The 14,521-nt window shown below is 43.3% G+C and overlaps 2 long non-coding RNA genes across 4 annotated transcripts in view; both read left to right on the forward strand.

Moving 5' to 3' along the window:
- LOC146194200 (uncharacterized) overlaps positions 1–14,521 on the forward strand; it is a 290,048-nt gene that overhangs the window by 45,486 nt on the left and 230,041 nt on the right. The window lies entirely within an intron of this gene.
- LOC146194202 (uncharacterized) overlaps positions 1–14,521 on the forward strand; it is a 32,662-nt gene that overhangs the window by 12,249 nt on the left and 5,892 nt on the right. The window contains exon 4 of one of the 2 annotated variants that reach the window (XR_014705812.1): positions 11,685–12,538. The exons of the other annotated variant lie outside the window; for it this stretch is intronic. This is a non-coding gene — a long non-coding RNA (uncharacterized LOC146194202). Of the gene's footprint in view, positions 1–11,684; positions 12,539–14,521 lie in introns of those variants that run through there. 2 annotated transcript variants of the gene reach the window in all.

The following is a 14,521-nucleotide window of genomic DNA, read 5'->3' on the forward strand; positions in this document are numbered from 1 at the left end:
GGGCTCCGAGCAGTACAAAATACATTGCTCCTCGTCTGGCTGCAACTCAAGCAAAAAACCCAGCTCAGGAGGCATCGCTTCCGTCTTCATCCTGGTATTGCTCTGCTCCACAGTCCATTACATCAGGATGCTTCGGGAGGCTCGCCAACAGCTAACAACGTGATCGCTCCCCAAGCAGGGCTCCCGCCAGACTCCCCCGATTCTTCCATTCTGTCCCTTTATCTACACTTTCTGCCGCGTCAAGCACAAGTCTCGCGCCGCGATAACCTTTGCACATGCACAGTTCAGCTGCCCCTCCACGTGCTCAGACAGAGAGAAAAGAGCACGTGCAGTTTAATTAAAAGACGAATTGAGGCGTTGGAGCCGCACATATATTTACGCTAAATGTTTTATGAATTTGTGAAGCCTCTTCGTAGACAATACGACTTGTCAGCAATATTTCTTTTTAGTGGCAGGGAGTTACGAGTATACTCAAGAGGAGAGATGAAATGCTGGTGTCACCGTTGGTGACAGATTTCTCAAGTGAAATGTATATGTCAGTATTGATTTTGCGAGTGCAGATCCCAAAAGTTATACTGCTCGGCCATTAATTTCAAAGTGGCGGCAAACTGGCCATTTTAATGAGGTCATTGCAAGTCTGGTTCAACTGGTGGGAAGATTTTTTTTTAATTCACTTTTTTATGTGCTAAAGGAGCCCTTTGTTGCCATACGGTTTTTCTTTGTCCATAGCTCATCATCATTATCATCGTTAGCTGGACTATACCCACTGCAGAACGAAGGCTTCTCTCATAATCCTTCAGTTAACCCGGTCTTGTGCTAGCTGCACCCACTTGACCCCTGAAAACTTACTAACCTCGTCCACCCACCTGACTTTCTGCCGCCCCCTGCCACGCTTGCCTTCACTTGGAATTCAATTTGTTGCTCTTAGCGACCATCGGTTATCCTCTCTTTGCAATACATGTCCTGCTTGTGACCATTTCTTCTTGATTTCGACTAGAATGCCATTATTTAGAGTTGATTTCTTGGACCCACTCTGCATACTTCCTATCTCTAGACTACACTTACCATTTTCCATTCCTCAGCTCTATGCATCTACTTCAACTTAAGTATAACCCCTTTAATTAGCCTTCACATTTGAGCCCCATAGATAAGTACTCGTAAGATGCAACTGTTGTTTACCGTTTTCCTGAGGTATACCGGTAAGCTGCTAGTCATGGCCTGCAAGAACTTGCCAAATGCGCTCCATCCTAGACTTGTTCTACAGGTTTTCCTTCTGAATTTAATCCTAGTGCCAGCGGAAATAATGTGAGCGCCAACTGATACAATCTGCGCACTGCGTAATTTAATTTTAGTGCCAAGCATTTAATAAAAGCAGCAGTTTATTTGATCCGAACACCGACTCGAATGATGACAGCGCCAAACAATTGAATCAGACTGCCAACGCAGATAATACAAGCGCCAGTGGATTTAATTCATATGTGGAAAATAAATGCGGTAGAGGGCTCTAAAGCACGAAGCATGAATTCCAGAAATAAATCGAAATTGAGATCACTTCGCAGACCATGCGACGCTTAAGCGTCACATCTGCATGCACTATTTTGCTTTGTTCTTGTATCTTGCAAAAACCAAGAACCACGCACAGCTGAAAAACTGCAGTTTATGACACGCCTCTTGCAGCTTTTAGTTTAGACGCATGACAAGTGAATAAATATGACTGTCATCTTCTAATTGGCTGGTTAAGCACTGCTTATTATGGGTTGTCATATGCACTGAATCTGCATGCTGATGGCATTTCGGCCTTCACACAACAGCCTGCTGTTTTTGTGAAATGGCAACCGGTGCAGAAATGTATTTGTGTTTCTAATAATGATTCAACACCACTAGCAGAAAAGAAGGATTAGTGTAAAGCAGAGTTGGTTCAGGCGAGAAGACATGGAGCCAGAGAAACATATCTCATTTTGCCGCTTTCTCAATTTTACACGGCCACTACCACGGAAAGAGAGAGCGCGTGCCGTTGCATTCAGTCTGGCTCTGACATGGCAAAGTGGCTGAAACTATGTACAGCAGAGCAGCGTAGGAAACTGGGCTGGGCTGGGCTGTAATTGTAGCAGCGTAGGAAACTACAGGCTTGTAAAAGCACAGAAGCGGCCGTCTTTAAAATGCAGTTTTATTTTCTGGGAGACATTAGGTTTAAAACACTTGCATCAAGGCAATGTTTGTCATAATACTGATGAAGGCTATCCTATACGTTGACACTTTGCTGATTCAATCAATCAATCAATCAAAGTGATCTTTATTTGTAGGAAACGAAATACATAAAGAATATTTGGACCGATAGCCGGGGGGCTAGTAGACGGTCCAGTACAGAATAAACTTGGTCAGGCAGCCGTAATGAGCGCATACAAACACACACACACACAAACATACAAAAAAAACGACTCAAACAGACAAGCAAAAAGAATCAACAGGCACGGAGAAAAATACTTTTCAGCAAGCAATTCATAGGCAATTAATACAAAACGCAAGCGCACACACACACAAAAAAAATGGGGGGGGGGGGGAGGGGATCATAACTCTCCTTGGCTGTTAATAAAGAACATTTTACAACTCATTTTAAAGTTACCTGCAAGTTTTACATTAATAGGCAACGTGTTCCAATGTTTTGCTCCAGAAAATTGTACTAAACGTTCTCCGTACACATTGTGGCAGGCAGGGAGGTTGAAATTGCCATTTAATGCGTGTCTTGTATTGCGAGATGGCAACAAGAAAATATCAAGTGGCAGAGGAATACTAGTATTAATGATGTTATTTACCAATACACAGATTTTGTATTTAAGCATTGATTCTAAAGAAAGTACTCGATTTTCTAGAAATAAATTATTGTTGCTGCAGTTGAAAGATACGCGGTATATTATACGCAATGCTCTCTTCTGCAGTCTCTGTAAGGGAAGTAGATAAGTTTTGTACGTTTGTCCCCAAGACTCACAGCAGTAGCTGATGTGGCAGTGAAATAACGAAAAATACAGGGAACGTAGTATGGTGTACGGGAAATACCTTTTCGCCTTGGTAAGCGCGTAGCAACTGAAAGCTAGCTTTTTAGATAGCTTATCTATCTGCTCTTGCCAGTGCAAGTGTTGGTCAAAGATGATACCAAGGTATTTGAAAGAACAAACTTGCTGAATACAATCGTTGTTTAGAGATATGTGAATCGTACTAGGGTCAATGTTTCTTCTCTTGGAGTGGAATACTACATATTTAGTTTTATCTACATTTATTGTTAGTTTATTAGCACGAAACCATTCTGAAACATTAAACAGTTCGGACGTTATCGTATTTTCTAGGCCCAAGAGTGACTTAGATGTGAACAAAAGAGCAGTGTCATCTGCATACATAAAGACTTTTGAAAATTGAACGGCCTGCGGTAGGTCGTTCACGAAAATGGAAAACAAAACAGGACCCAATACAGATCCTTGCGGGACCCCGCAAGTCACAGGTAGTAGTGTGGAGTGTCTGTCACTCAGCACTACTTTTTGTTTTCTAGCGGAAAGGTAGCTATCAAAAAACTGGAGAGAGGCATTAGTAATACCACACGATTTTAATTTTTCCAATAACTCTGAGTGACAGACGCACTCAAATGCCTTTTTTATGTCGAGGAATATTACTATTGCAATTTGATTTTTGTGAAGAGCAGTGTTAATATGGTGAGAAAGTGATGTGACAGCAGTGGTTGTTGATTTGGCTGAGATAAAGCCATGCTGCTCAGCACAGATTACATTATTATCCAGCAGAAACTTGTTCAATTGTAAGGATATTAATTTTTCAAAAACAGTATTGATTATACTAAGCACAGATATGGGTCTGTAACTACTGGGGTCATTGGGATCTCCTGTCTTGTAGACTGGCACAACTTTCGCAATCTTCAAGCTTATTGGATACTGAGAGCTAACCATCGCATGGTTAATTATGTTGCATAAGGGGGTGCAAAGAATGTCGATATTGTCTTTTAGCACCTTCGATGGTATTCCGTCATAACCACAAGCTTTGTTTTCTCGCAGATTTTTAACTACTGATCTCATTTCTTCTTCAGTTATCTCCCGGAAAGCAAAGGTATTATTTGTTGCAATAGGTCTTCCTAGGTGAGGTGTTGTTGAAGGAAAGCCATTAACCAGTTTTTTTCCTCGATCGACGAAATTATTATTGAAGGTATCAGCCATCTCCTCTGAGATTAAGTCTGGAAGGATATGTTCTTTTTTCTTTAATCCAACAACATCGCTCACAATTCCCCATATCTTTTTGGAATTTCCTTCCTGTCTCATAATTAGATTAGTGTAGTATTGTTTCTTTGAGTTCCTCATCATGGCGACCGATTTGTTTCTGTAGCATCGAAACTGTTCCCGGTAATACCTATTAGTTCGATTGTCTGAAAGATGCCTGAAAGATGTCTGAAAGATGCCTGATTGTCTGAAAGATGATCTCAATTTTGATTTATTTCTGGAATTCATGTTTCGTGCTTTGGAGCCCTCTATTGCATTCATTTTCCACATATGGATTAAATTGGTTGGCACACGGATTAAATTTGCCGGCACTTGTATTAATTGCTTTGGCACTCAAATTAAATTAGTTGGCGCTGGCATTATTTGAGCTCGCGCTTGAAATAGATATGCTGGCGCTTTAATTAAATGCTTGGCACTCGAATTAAATTACATGGCACGCAGATTATATCAGTCAGCGCTCAGATTATTTGCACTAGCACTAGGATTAAATACGGGGCGAAAAACCTGTAGTTATCGCTCTTTCATGGTCCGGATCTGCGGTTGCTACCTGTCCTAAGCAGACACATTTGCCAACAACATCCAGAGCTTTGTTACCTGCAGGGTGGAAGTACTGCTCCATTCACTCCGTTTGCTTTATTCTGCTCCAAACTGCTTTGCCTGCGCCATCCTGCCCCAAAACACAATATTGTTCCAAAACTCCAAAACTTGATGTTTTGCCATGATGTTTTGATGCCTTGGTATTTTGCCATAAAATTTAGCGAAACATGATTTTTGCTTAACATTAATTGTATTGGGCCATTAATTGCGCCAGGTACAAGAAATGCGGTTCGATGCAATTTGGTTAGGTGACTGTGAGAAGTGCAGCAGGGCAGTGGCATGTTGTGCTATAGACCTTTTCACGAGCCTCGGCGAAACCGGTTTGACTGGGCTGTGGGGCGGCTTTGGGAGAGATAATTCTCAACTTTTCTTATGCTAGCAGCACAGCCCAGTATTCAATATGGCAGCGCCCACGACCACTTTTCGAAAAGGTCTATAGACCAGAACAAGGAGGGTAAATTGAACACTGCCATTTTGAAAGCGTTCTAGCACCATCTATAGTTGCCGCAGCGAAACTATGCCTCTGGGTTGTCAAACGAGGCAGCCGTGGGTGTCTAGCTCTTGCGCTTTTATGTTTCTTTTTGAAGTTTTCACAACTGGTTGCTGATAAAATGGTCAAAAGTTAATTTCTGCCTCACAGCAAGACTATTCTTTACATCTTGCGAGGGCAGAGGCAGGTACAGTGTCCACAAGTGAAGTGAGTGGTTCCTATAAGCGCATGGTACCATTGCATGCAGGCTTGCTATGGCTGTGACTTTTCTGATTTGATTTGCACCCCCAAGTAATGTCCCATGTACCAGCAAAACCTTTGCAGTCTGCTATATGTTTTACCTTTGCGTGGTAACTGCAAAAAATCTGCCGCAGCCCACACCTCACAAAACAGACCACATGCCGCTACTGCGAGCGAATGCTTCTCATTGGCGATGATTCCCCGGTGTCTCTTTTGTTTTTTTTTCCTTTCCAGCAGGGTTGAAGAATGAATCAGCAGCACATCAACCAAACAGGAGATATCAAGGTCTTATTTTTGTGACTGGTTGGCGTTGCTTATCATGGCTGTTAAAAAAAAAAAAGGCACTTCCTTGCTGAAATGCAAACGGAGACATCAGGTTTACTCGCACTTGTGGCATGCCACCTGTTTGTGCGGTGCGGACTGCAACAAATTTTTGCAGACACCACGCGAGGGTAAGAAAAGTCACAACCGTAGTATTTTTCGCATAGAAAGGTACCATGCACTTAACCGAACCACTCGCTCCACTTGTGGACGCTGTGCTTGCCTCTGCCATTGCGAGATGTGTAGAACAGCCTTTCCATGAGGCAGAAATGCAATTTTGACGATTTTGTGAGCAGCAAGTTGTGAAAACTTCAAAGAAACGTAAAGGCGTAAGCGCTATGAATAGCCATGGCCACCTCGTTTGGTAGTGCAGAGCAGTCATTTCGCTGCAGCACCTCTAGGTAGCCTTATAGCGCCCTCAATATGGCAGCGATCAATTTACCCTCCGTATTCTGGTCTATAAGGGTCGTCATAGTTTAAACGATGGCAGCACACTAGTGGTGGAGGTACAATGCACCTTGGCTGGGCCTAGCTAACACATATAAAATTTTAATAAACTAGAAAAGCGAGCATAAGAAATATTTTGATCTCAAGTTATTCTAAAACGAGTCACAAACGACTGGGAGGAATTAATTGCGAGAAAAATGTTTTGTGCACATGACAGCAACTTCTCCCAGCCTTTTGAATCGCCGGTGGTGAGAGAAGTGAGGGCAAGGAGCAAAGCAATTGCCACAGACTACCACGAGCTGTTGAGGAAACTTTTCTGGTTACAAAGAACTACACGAGTTGTTCCAACAGTTCTGCTGTGAAAATGAGTGTGTACTTCACTATAGAATCGTTAACAACAAACCTGTCCAGTCTACATCAGACAAAAGCATACTTGAAGCATTATGGGGGTGATGCCAGGACGGTGTTAATTGCAAGAAATGCTTTCAAGAGTGTTGGAAAGGCATAGAAAGCCTGTTGCTGACGTGTAGCCCCAGTGTTATTTAAAAGAAAACATGAGTCACTGGGAGACAACCATGAAGTAAAGAAGCTTAAGGAAGAAAAGGCTACCCTTCAGTGCCATCTATCCTTCCTGAAGGTACTACTGAGCAGTGCCCAGGAATTTATCAGCACAGCTGCGGAATCAAAAAGTGGCGATGTGCAGCTTGTTTATTTTAATTCCAAGGTAGTGGTCGTGCTTGAGCGTGGACATGTCTAAAGCTGTCAAGTCAGAATAGGCAAAAGCTTTTAGTCAGCTGTGTTACTTTAACCATCTTTACATGTTGAGATATGCGTGCATAGGTAGTACAGCATTGAATATTGAATGAAAAGTAATCAAATTGGATTTTTTTGTATATCAGAAAAAAAATTGTAGTTATTAAAAGTGCTTGACCCTAGAAACATGTTCCAAAGCATAATTCGAGTGCTTCAAAACACTCGTTTTACTGCTCCAAAGTGGCATTACCACTGCTCCCTGAGCTGTTCCAAAATGCTCGTGCCTGCTTCCACCCATGTACCTATTAAGGTGAAAGCCTTCAACGGCTCATACTGTTGCCGTTTGTTCGTCCGGTCAGACAAAGCTATCAATCCTATGACGTCATCACCCAAAACCGAAAGTAACGTCATCAGGAAAATGAACTTCAGTAGAGTAAGTTGTTGGGCTAGTTGGTATTCTATATTTAAGGACATAGTTTTCAGCGCAAAGGCACGTGGCCAAAGAAAAAAAAAAAGGAAGACTATAGGGACAAACACTGCGCTGTGTTCAGCCCTATAGTCTTCCTTCTTCTTCTTTCCTTTGGCCGCATGCCTTTGCGCTGAAAACTTCGTCCTTAAATCTAGAAAAATGAAAGTCCGATCTCCACCGGGAATCGAACCTCCATCCCTCGGATCCCCTGCCGAGCGCTTTAACCTACTGCGCCATGCCCGGAATCGTGAAACACATCATAATTCTTCTTGTCTACAGTGAGGATGATAGTAGCGATAACAATAATGCTGCAATTAGTGATAATGACAGTGATGGAATTAACAATGACGATGCAATTAGTTGGTAATGATAATGAGAGCAAATGTGATGCACCTAGTGCACCAACAACACTCAGGCTGTCGCATTTCTGCAGTGTAGATTCCACAGTGCTCTCGGAATTTTTGTAAACTGCTGCTCTTATCCGAGGCTATTGACCATTACCGTAGGCTTCCACATATTAATTTTTAGGCCTAAGTTTTTGCTTTGCTTGCCTAGGTCATTAAGCATTCTTTGTAATTTGTCCACTGAGTTAATTAACAAGGCAATGTATTAAATCAGCCCTTATTCATAATTGTTCCCGCTCCAGGTTTCTGAATACTTCCTCTAAGCAAGTGGCAAATAGTACTGGGGAGATCGTGTCTGCTTGCCTAGTGCCTTTCCTTATGGGAATTTTATTACTTTCTTTATGGAGGACTATAGTTGCTATGCGGCCACTATTGATATCTTCCAATACTTTCACATACGGCTCATATACACCCTTAGGCAATGACTGCTGACGTTTCGACTGAGTCAAATGCTTATTCTAATCAACGAATGCTATTTATAAAGGCTGGTTATATCCCGAACATCCTTCTATCACCTCGTTGATAGCATGATGAATATGATCGATGGTAGAGTACCCTTTCCGAAAACCTACCTGATCATTTGGTTGATTAAAGTCTAAGGTTGTCCTGATTCTGTATTTGATCCCGGATATATCAAATGCATATATATCATTTTCCTATATCGAACTCTCAAAATATCCCCCTGAAAATCCCACATTAAAGTTTAGCAGCGTTGTTCATGTCCATCGAATTGCGCGTCGTGCCCTGCAAAGGATTGTTTTAACAGCTCACCGGCAATCATTTTTCATGCATAGAGCCGGGTTGTGCAGTCATGGCAGCTGCTGCCTGCCAAGATTTCTGGCGCCTGCGAAGTGGCATTTGGAAGTGTTCCCAATGTACTCTCCTTTTCGACACTAGGTGGCAGGTGACATTCAGTGCGTGTGTACACCTTGCAGGTCATCGCCGCACCCTTGGTGAGCAGTGTGTTGCCGGCAGGCAACGCACCACTGCCATACATGTACCATATTCATGCTTCTGGGTTATAGAGAGCCTCATCTGTTGGTTTGCCTTATATATGAAATTGCCTATGTATCTAACTATTCCGTGATCCACTTCGAGTTCAATATATATATAACTGTAGTAGCAATGACTTAGTAAATTCCGTATACGCAACAGGTAGTATGTTGATTGGTCTGTAATTTTTCAAGTCCTTAGCATCCCCTTTCTTAAGGATTAAAATAATGTCAGCATTCTTCCAAAACTCCGGTGACGATGTCCAGACATTGCATATGCAGGGTGGCCATTTTTCAAGCACAATATCCCCACCGTCCTTCAACAAATCTGCAGTTACCTGAGCCTCCCCAGCTGCTTTCCTCCTTTTCATAGCTTCTAAAGCTTTCTTAACCTCTTCCTTTGTCACTGACGGAACGTCTGATTGCTCTTCACTATTGCTAATCTCATTATCAGCCTGGTTAAGTGTAGAACTCCTCGGCTACCTTGGTATGCATACATCGGATTTTCACCTACTTAATTTCCCCTTCACCTCTTTCAGGCTAGCATTGTATTTTAGAGCATGCTCGATTCTCTCCGTAATATACTCCCTTGCGTCGAACAAATTACGTTCACTGAGTACCTTTAACATCTCTGCCAGTTCTATCCTGACCCATCGGAGGGAGGTTTTCACGCCTTGCCATTTCATAATCGGATATTTCGTCTGCTTAGATAGTTTACTGGTAGCCTGTCTAATTGTCCTACTGCCTACCTCTGCCATGCACTCATTATCAATGGCTCTGAAATTATCGCTCATTGCTTCTAGACTAAGATCGCCTTCGTCGCTTAAAGGCCCACTGTCCACCCTCCGGTCGAAAATATTTTCTTCCCCGGTGACTGTGAGACTTCGCCCCTGGACCGCAAGGCCGCAAAATGTTTTTGAAAAGAGTAACTAATAACGCAGTTACAGCCACCGCAATCACCCGATTCTATCCTGCCTCTCTCCTTCCGTTCCCTCGCAAAGGTTTTTCACTCTCCTGCACGAGGTCGTCTAGCCTCCGCAATACAAATTCCCCTTCCTCCTCCGCGTTTGGCGGGAGGTGGGGCGTGGCTCTCCGCGAGCGCGAAAAAAAAAAAAAAACGGTCGAGGGAGCGCGCGCCGCTGGATTCAGTCTGGCCGTGGCGAGGGAAAAGCGCGCTGCGAGCGGTAGACACCCATCCTTCTCCCGTTAGTCAGCTAGACGGACCAATGGACGTCGTTCCCGATACGTACGTCATTATCGGCGCCCGTCGGGCCAGCGCAGGGAGCGGTGAAGCTGGCTTCTCAAAGGAGAGCATGAGGGAGCTTTGAATTGTATTTTCGATGCTTTGCGGCGCGCGTGTCGCTGTAGATATTTGCACAGACTATCTCCGGTACCTGATCGAAACACTGGGCTCCTTTTCTTAAAAGGGCCTTCCCGGACAGTGGCCCTTTAAGCTGAGTATCTGTTCTGTTCAGAGATCCTGAATTCGTGCACCGTCCCTCATGTGGCAAACCTTATTCGTTCCCTCCCAAGTGTAGCTTGCTGCCGGGCTAGTTGATCATTCATGAAGTCAAGAATTTAGCGCAAAAATAAAGAGCGGACGAAGAAGGACATATAAAATGATTGACCAGCGCTAGTCAATCGCCTTATGTGTTCTTCTTCGTCCATTGTTCTTTATTTTTGTGCTACATTCTTGACTTCGTGTAGCAAGGGGCAGCAGAAAATTAAGTGTGCGAATGAGATGAAGTTTTCAAGGATTAGGTCGCCACAGCTGGCTAAACATTAAGATAGGTATGTAGGGACCTTGATGTCGATAGTGGGACCCGGCCATTTTCAATGGGTTCAATGACCAAGATACATAGGATTGGCTTACCTCTTACAAGCGGTTAAGCGTCCACAACCAGGGAGACGACGCTGTGAAGCTGAACGACATGGTGTTTTACGTGAAAGGCATTGCCAGTTTGTAGAGCAGAAACCGCAAAGCAAACTTCACCACCTAGTCTGCTTTTAAACGCGCCTTTTCTTAGATCTTTGGCTGCCCTTGCATACAAAAGCTGTGTTCCAAACAGTACTTGTGAGCCTAAACCCAGCTGCAAGGATCCTTCACCAGTTATACTGAAGACATTGTGAACCTGTGTACACATCTAGAAGTCTCCAGCCAGAGATGGATCAGATAAAGCACATTCTCAAAAACATTGAGGCTGACGCAGTTGTCCTAAACCCTATCACTGTTGCCAATATATTCATGCTTTGCCAGGAGCAAAGCAGCACATTCTGGTTCAGCCACCTTCTGTGCACTTTGAATCACTTTCCAGCTTAGTTCCGTCAGCAGCTTGCTGCTGGACCAGTTTAAAGACTGCAATTGGGGAGGTGATATAACAGCTACTCCTAATTGAGGACATTTGGGGATCTCCATCTAGCCTGGCCATGACCCTTCAGGCTGATTTGAGAGCAAGTGACTGAAGTGCTGCCATTCATTCATCTGCAGGTTCCTGCTGCAATAACGCTCATGTATGGCAACGTCAGATCTGGTCAGACATGTTTATCCCGTTCCGCCTTCCACGGTAGCCTGCCACCTTCATTCCTACGTAACTGTCCCCTCTTTGTGTGGACTCCTGGCGCATATATGACAACCTTCTTATTTGTTATGCGTGCAGAGTTTCTGGTCACATTGTGCGTCATTGTCGCCACCTGCAGATGTGCCTGACTTTATGCGCCTCCTGAGCCCCGGCCACGTCTGTCCTGCAGACAACTTTGACACCTCCACTCACCACCTGCCTACTCGCCTCCATCCTCATAATGCCACTCGGTTTCTTTGCTGCATCTCTGCCCCAGGAAAACTAGTTACTGCCTGAGGCAAGAACTGCGAATACGTCAACAAATGTAGGGCCGTTCCTTGTTGATACTGGTGCTACTGTATCTGTGATGTGTAGGAAACTGCACTTGCTAATAAAAGTGTGGACAACATTATCTGATCTTTCGCTTCTCACATCGTAATGCGCAGTGTCTTTCGCCTTTGACTGCCTGCACGGCCAGGGCCACCATTCACAGCTCATTATGTACCATAGAATTTGTTCTCTCGTCGTGCTGCTGTGACACCATTTCAGGTTTTGACTTTCTCTCTGACCATGGCACCATCATCATCATCATCTGCGTTAATGCCTAATTAGAACTTCTCCCATGCAGTTTGATGATTTGTCTCCCACTTTGAGCAAACTGGCTGTGGCTGCCGACATTGAGCTTCCTGCATGCTCATCTTCCTCCTTACAAGAGAATTAAAGGAGACTTTTATCCTGCAGTGGGTGTAGTCAGGCTGGTTAGGATGATGATGAGGAACCTGTTCGGCTATGCTCTTGCCATTTTTTTTTCTTTGCTGTTGCACACTATCGCATCCTCTTCACCTAAAAAAAAAAAGTGCAAGACACCCCTACATAAAAACGTACACAATATCCATGGAAACCTACTTGTGAGATGCTAGTCATTGTTGCATGGCTAGTGTTTTGTACTTTCCTATGTGCAGAAAGTGCCGAGCATTATTTTCATCGAGTCACACTAGCTTCATTTTTTATTTATCGATTTATACATACTATCGATCCAACTTGGACGAAGATAGGAGTGGACACAATGTCAAACTTGGAATAGCACAGCCATTTCGTATCTAAAAAAGAAAAACAACTTTACCAAAAAAATAAAAGTGGACACTGCTCAGTTCTATGGCGCAGCTAGGAAGTGTTGTATGGTGCTTCATTTCTTTCTTTTCTGACATGATGGGAAGTTTTACTGAAGAGCCAAGATTTTGTTGGGGAAGCAGTTTCAGATAACAGAAATAAGCAGTTGGTCATATATGTGCTTGGTAGAAGAACATAGCTGCTATTCTGCAAGCATGAAACTGTGCGGCTTGTGTGAGTTCCTAACATTTTTTAGTCCCTCCAGTTTTTGTGAAATAGGGGCTTGTTTCTAACTAGACACGCAAGTATTTAGACATTTCTTGACAGATGAACATAACGCATGTCTGCAAGACCTGAAAGGCACTGTGTTTTGTTGTGCCTGAGTGCATATTTAGCAAATATGTTAAGTGCAGCACATGCCCTCTCATTTTGGAGATTTAAATTCAGGGGCTAACCGGATGGGTAGTAAGGACCTTGTAATAGTTGTAAACGTGGTGAGTACACTGAATTCTCATTTGAGGCGGAAAAAGATTGCTAGATCAAAGCAGTGCATCTTACTGTTGCATTTCATATTGCTTCCCCACAGTGGCGGCAAGTTTTAGATGCATAGCTGCGGATGTCCTGCTGATGACAGGAAAGGTGCTTGCATTACAGAACATATTTTATAAGCGTTGTGTTCATCCAGAAAAAAAAAAGAAGGATTGTAGTATAAGATTATTTCAATTTGAGAGTTTCTATAGGCTCTTCAAGAGCATTATGTGCCTTTGTTTGGACAAATGCTGCATCATTGGTCATTCCTCGTTCATATCCATACAGGTGCATAACCTGCAGGATTTTCATCCTCCTAGTGTGTGGGCGCTCATGCATGAAGGAAAAAATAAGAGTGCGAGACAAAACAAACTATCGCTTGTTTGTATGCTTGGGCCGCTTTGTTTAGTGCATTTATAAAATATCTGTATAGCATGAGTCACTGTAAAAAGTAAAAAAAAAAAAAAATCGTCAAGGGTGAGTTGTGCTCTAGTTGCTGTCAGTTGAGCACATCAACAAAACTGCCAGGCTCAAATCAGCCACTTGTTTTCCAACATGTCAATCCAGTTGGATTCGTAATGGGACTGCTCAGCGTCAGTGTATTCTTCCTTTTGGGCTCTGCAAAGTATTTTCATAGTCACTTCTATTTGTGCCTGGAATATTGCTTGCGAGAAGAAAAAGGAGCAAGGGAACATCTTCACATTTGCACTGGTTCCTCACAGGTCTGCACGGATGTGCCTTGCGATCACTGCTACATGTCGTGCGTCAAATGCTTCGATGGAGCAAAGCGGCCCTTGCGAGGTCTATCTGCGCAAACATGCGCTCGTTTAAAATAATTATTTCAAATAGGGCGCCGAACCTGCATTTGCGAGCGGTGCAGATGGCGGCACTTACCAATCATTTTTTTTTTTTTCTTCTCTTTAGGATGCAACATACTCGGCTTTCTCATCAAGAATACAGTTCTAAATGTTGAAGTCATGTCGTTAGATGTCATTCAGAAGGGAACTTTTTTCTGTTACTAATATTTTGCATGAAGTTGCAATTGTAATTTCCAGTAGTGGCGCTGCATTCGCTTTTGCATTTTTCTTCATGGCGCCGTGCTTGAAGCATTTAACGTACGGCGTTAGAGGCAGAAATATGCGCTGTTATTATGCTGTTACATTTCCTCTTTGGTTGTCATATGCTTTCCCAGTTTTTATAAGTCTGCAACCAGACCCTTAAACGCTGTGCTAAAACATTGTTGTCGTACACTTGCAACGTCGGCGAACCGAGACCACCGACCGATACGCGCAATTCACCTAATCTTGGTAAGTTCGCTCCTATTTAAAAAATGTCCGT

This window comes from Amblyomma maculatum, chromosome 3, assembly GCF_055883805.1.
Source record: "Amblyomma maculatum isolate TAMU_Amacu chromosome 3, ASM5588380v1, whole genome shotgun sequence".
Taxonomy (NCBI): domain Eukaryota; kingdom Metazoa; phylum Arthropoda; class Arachnida; order Ixodida; family Ixodidae; genus Amblyomma; species Amblyomma maculatum.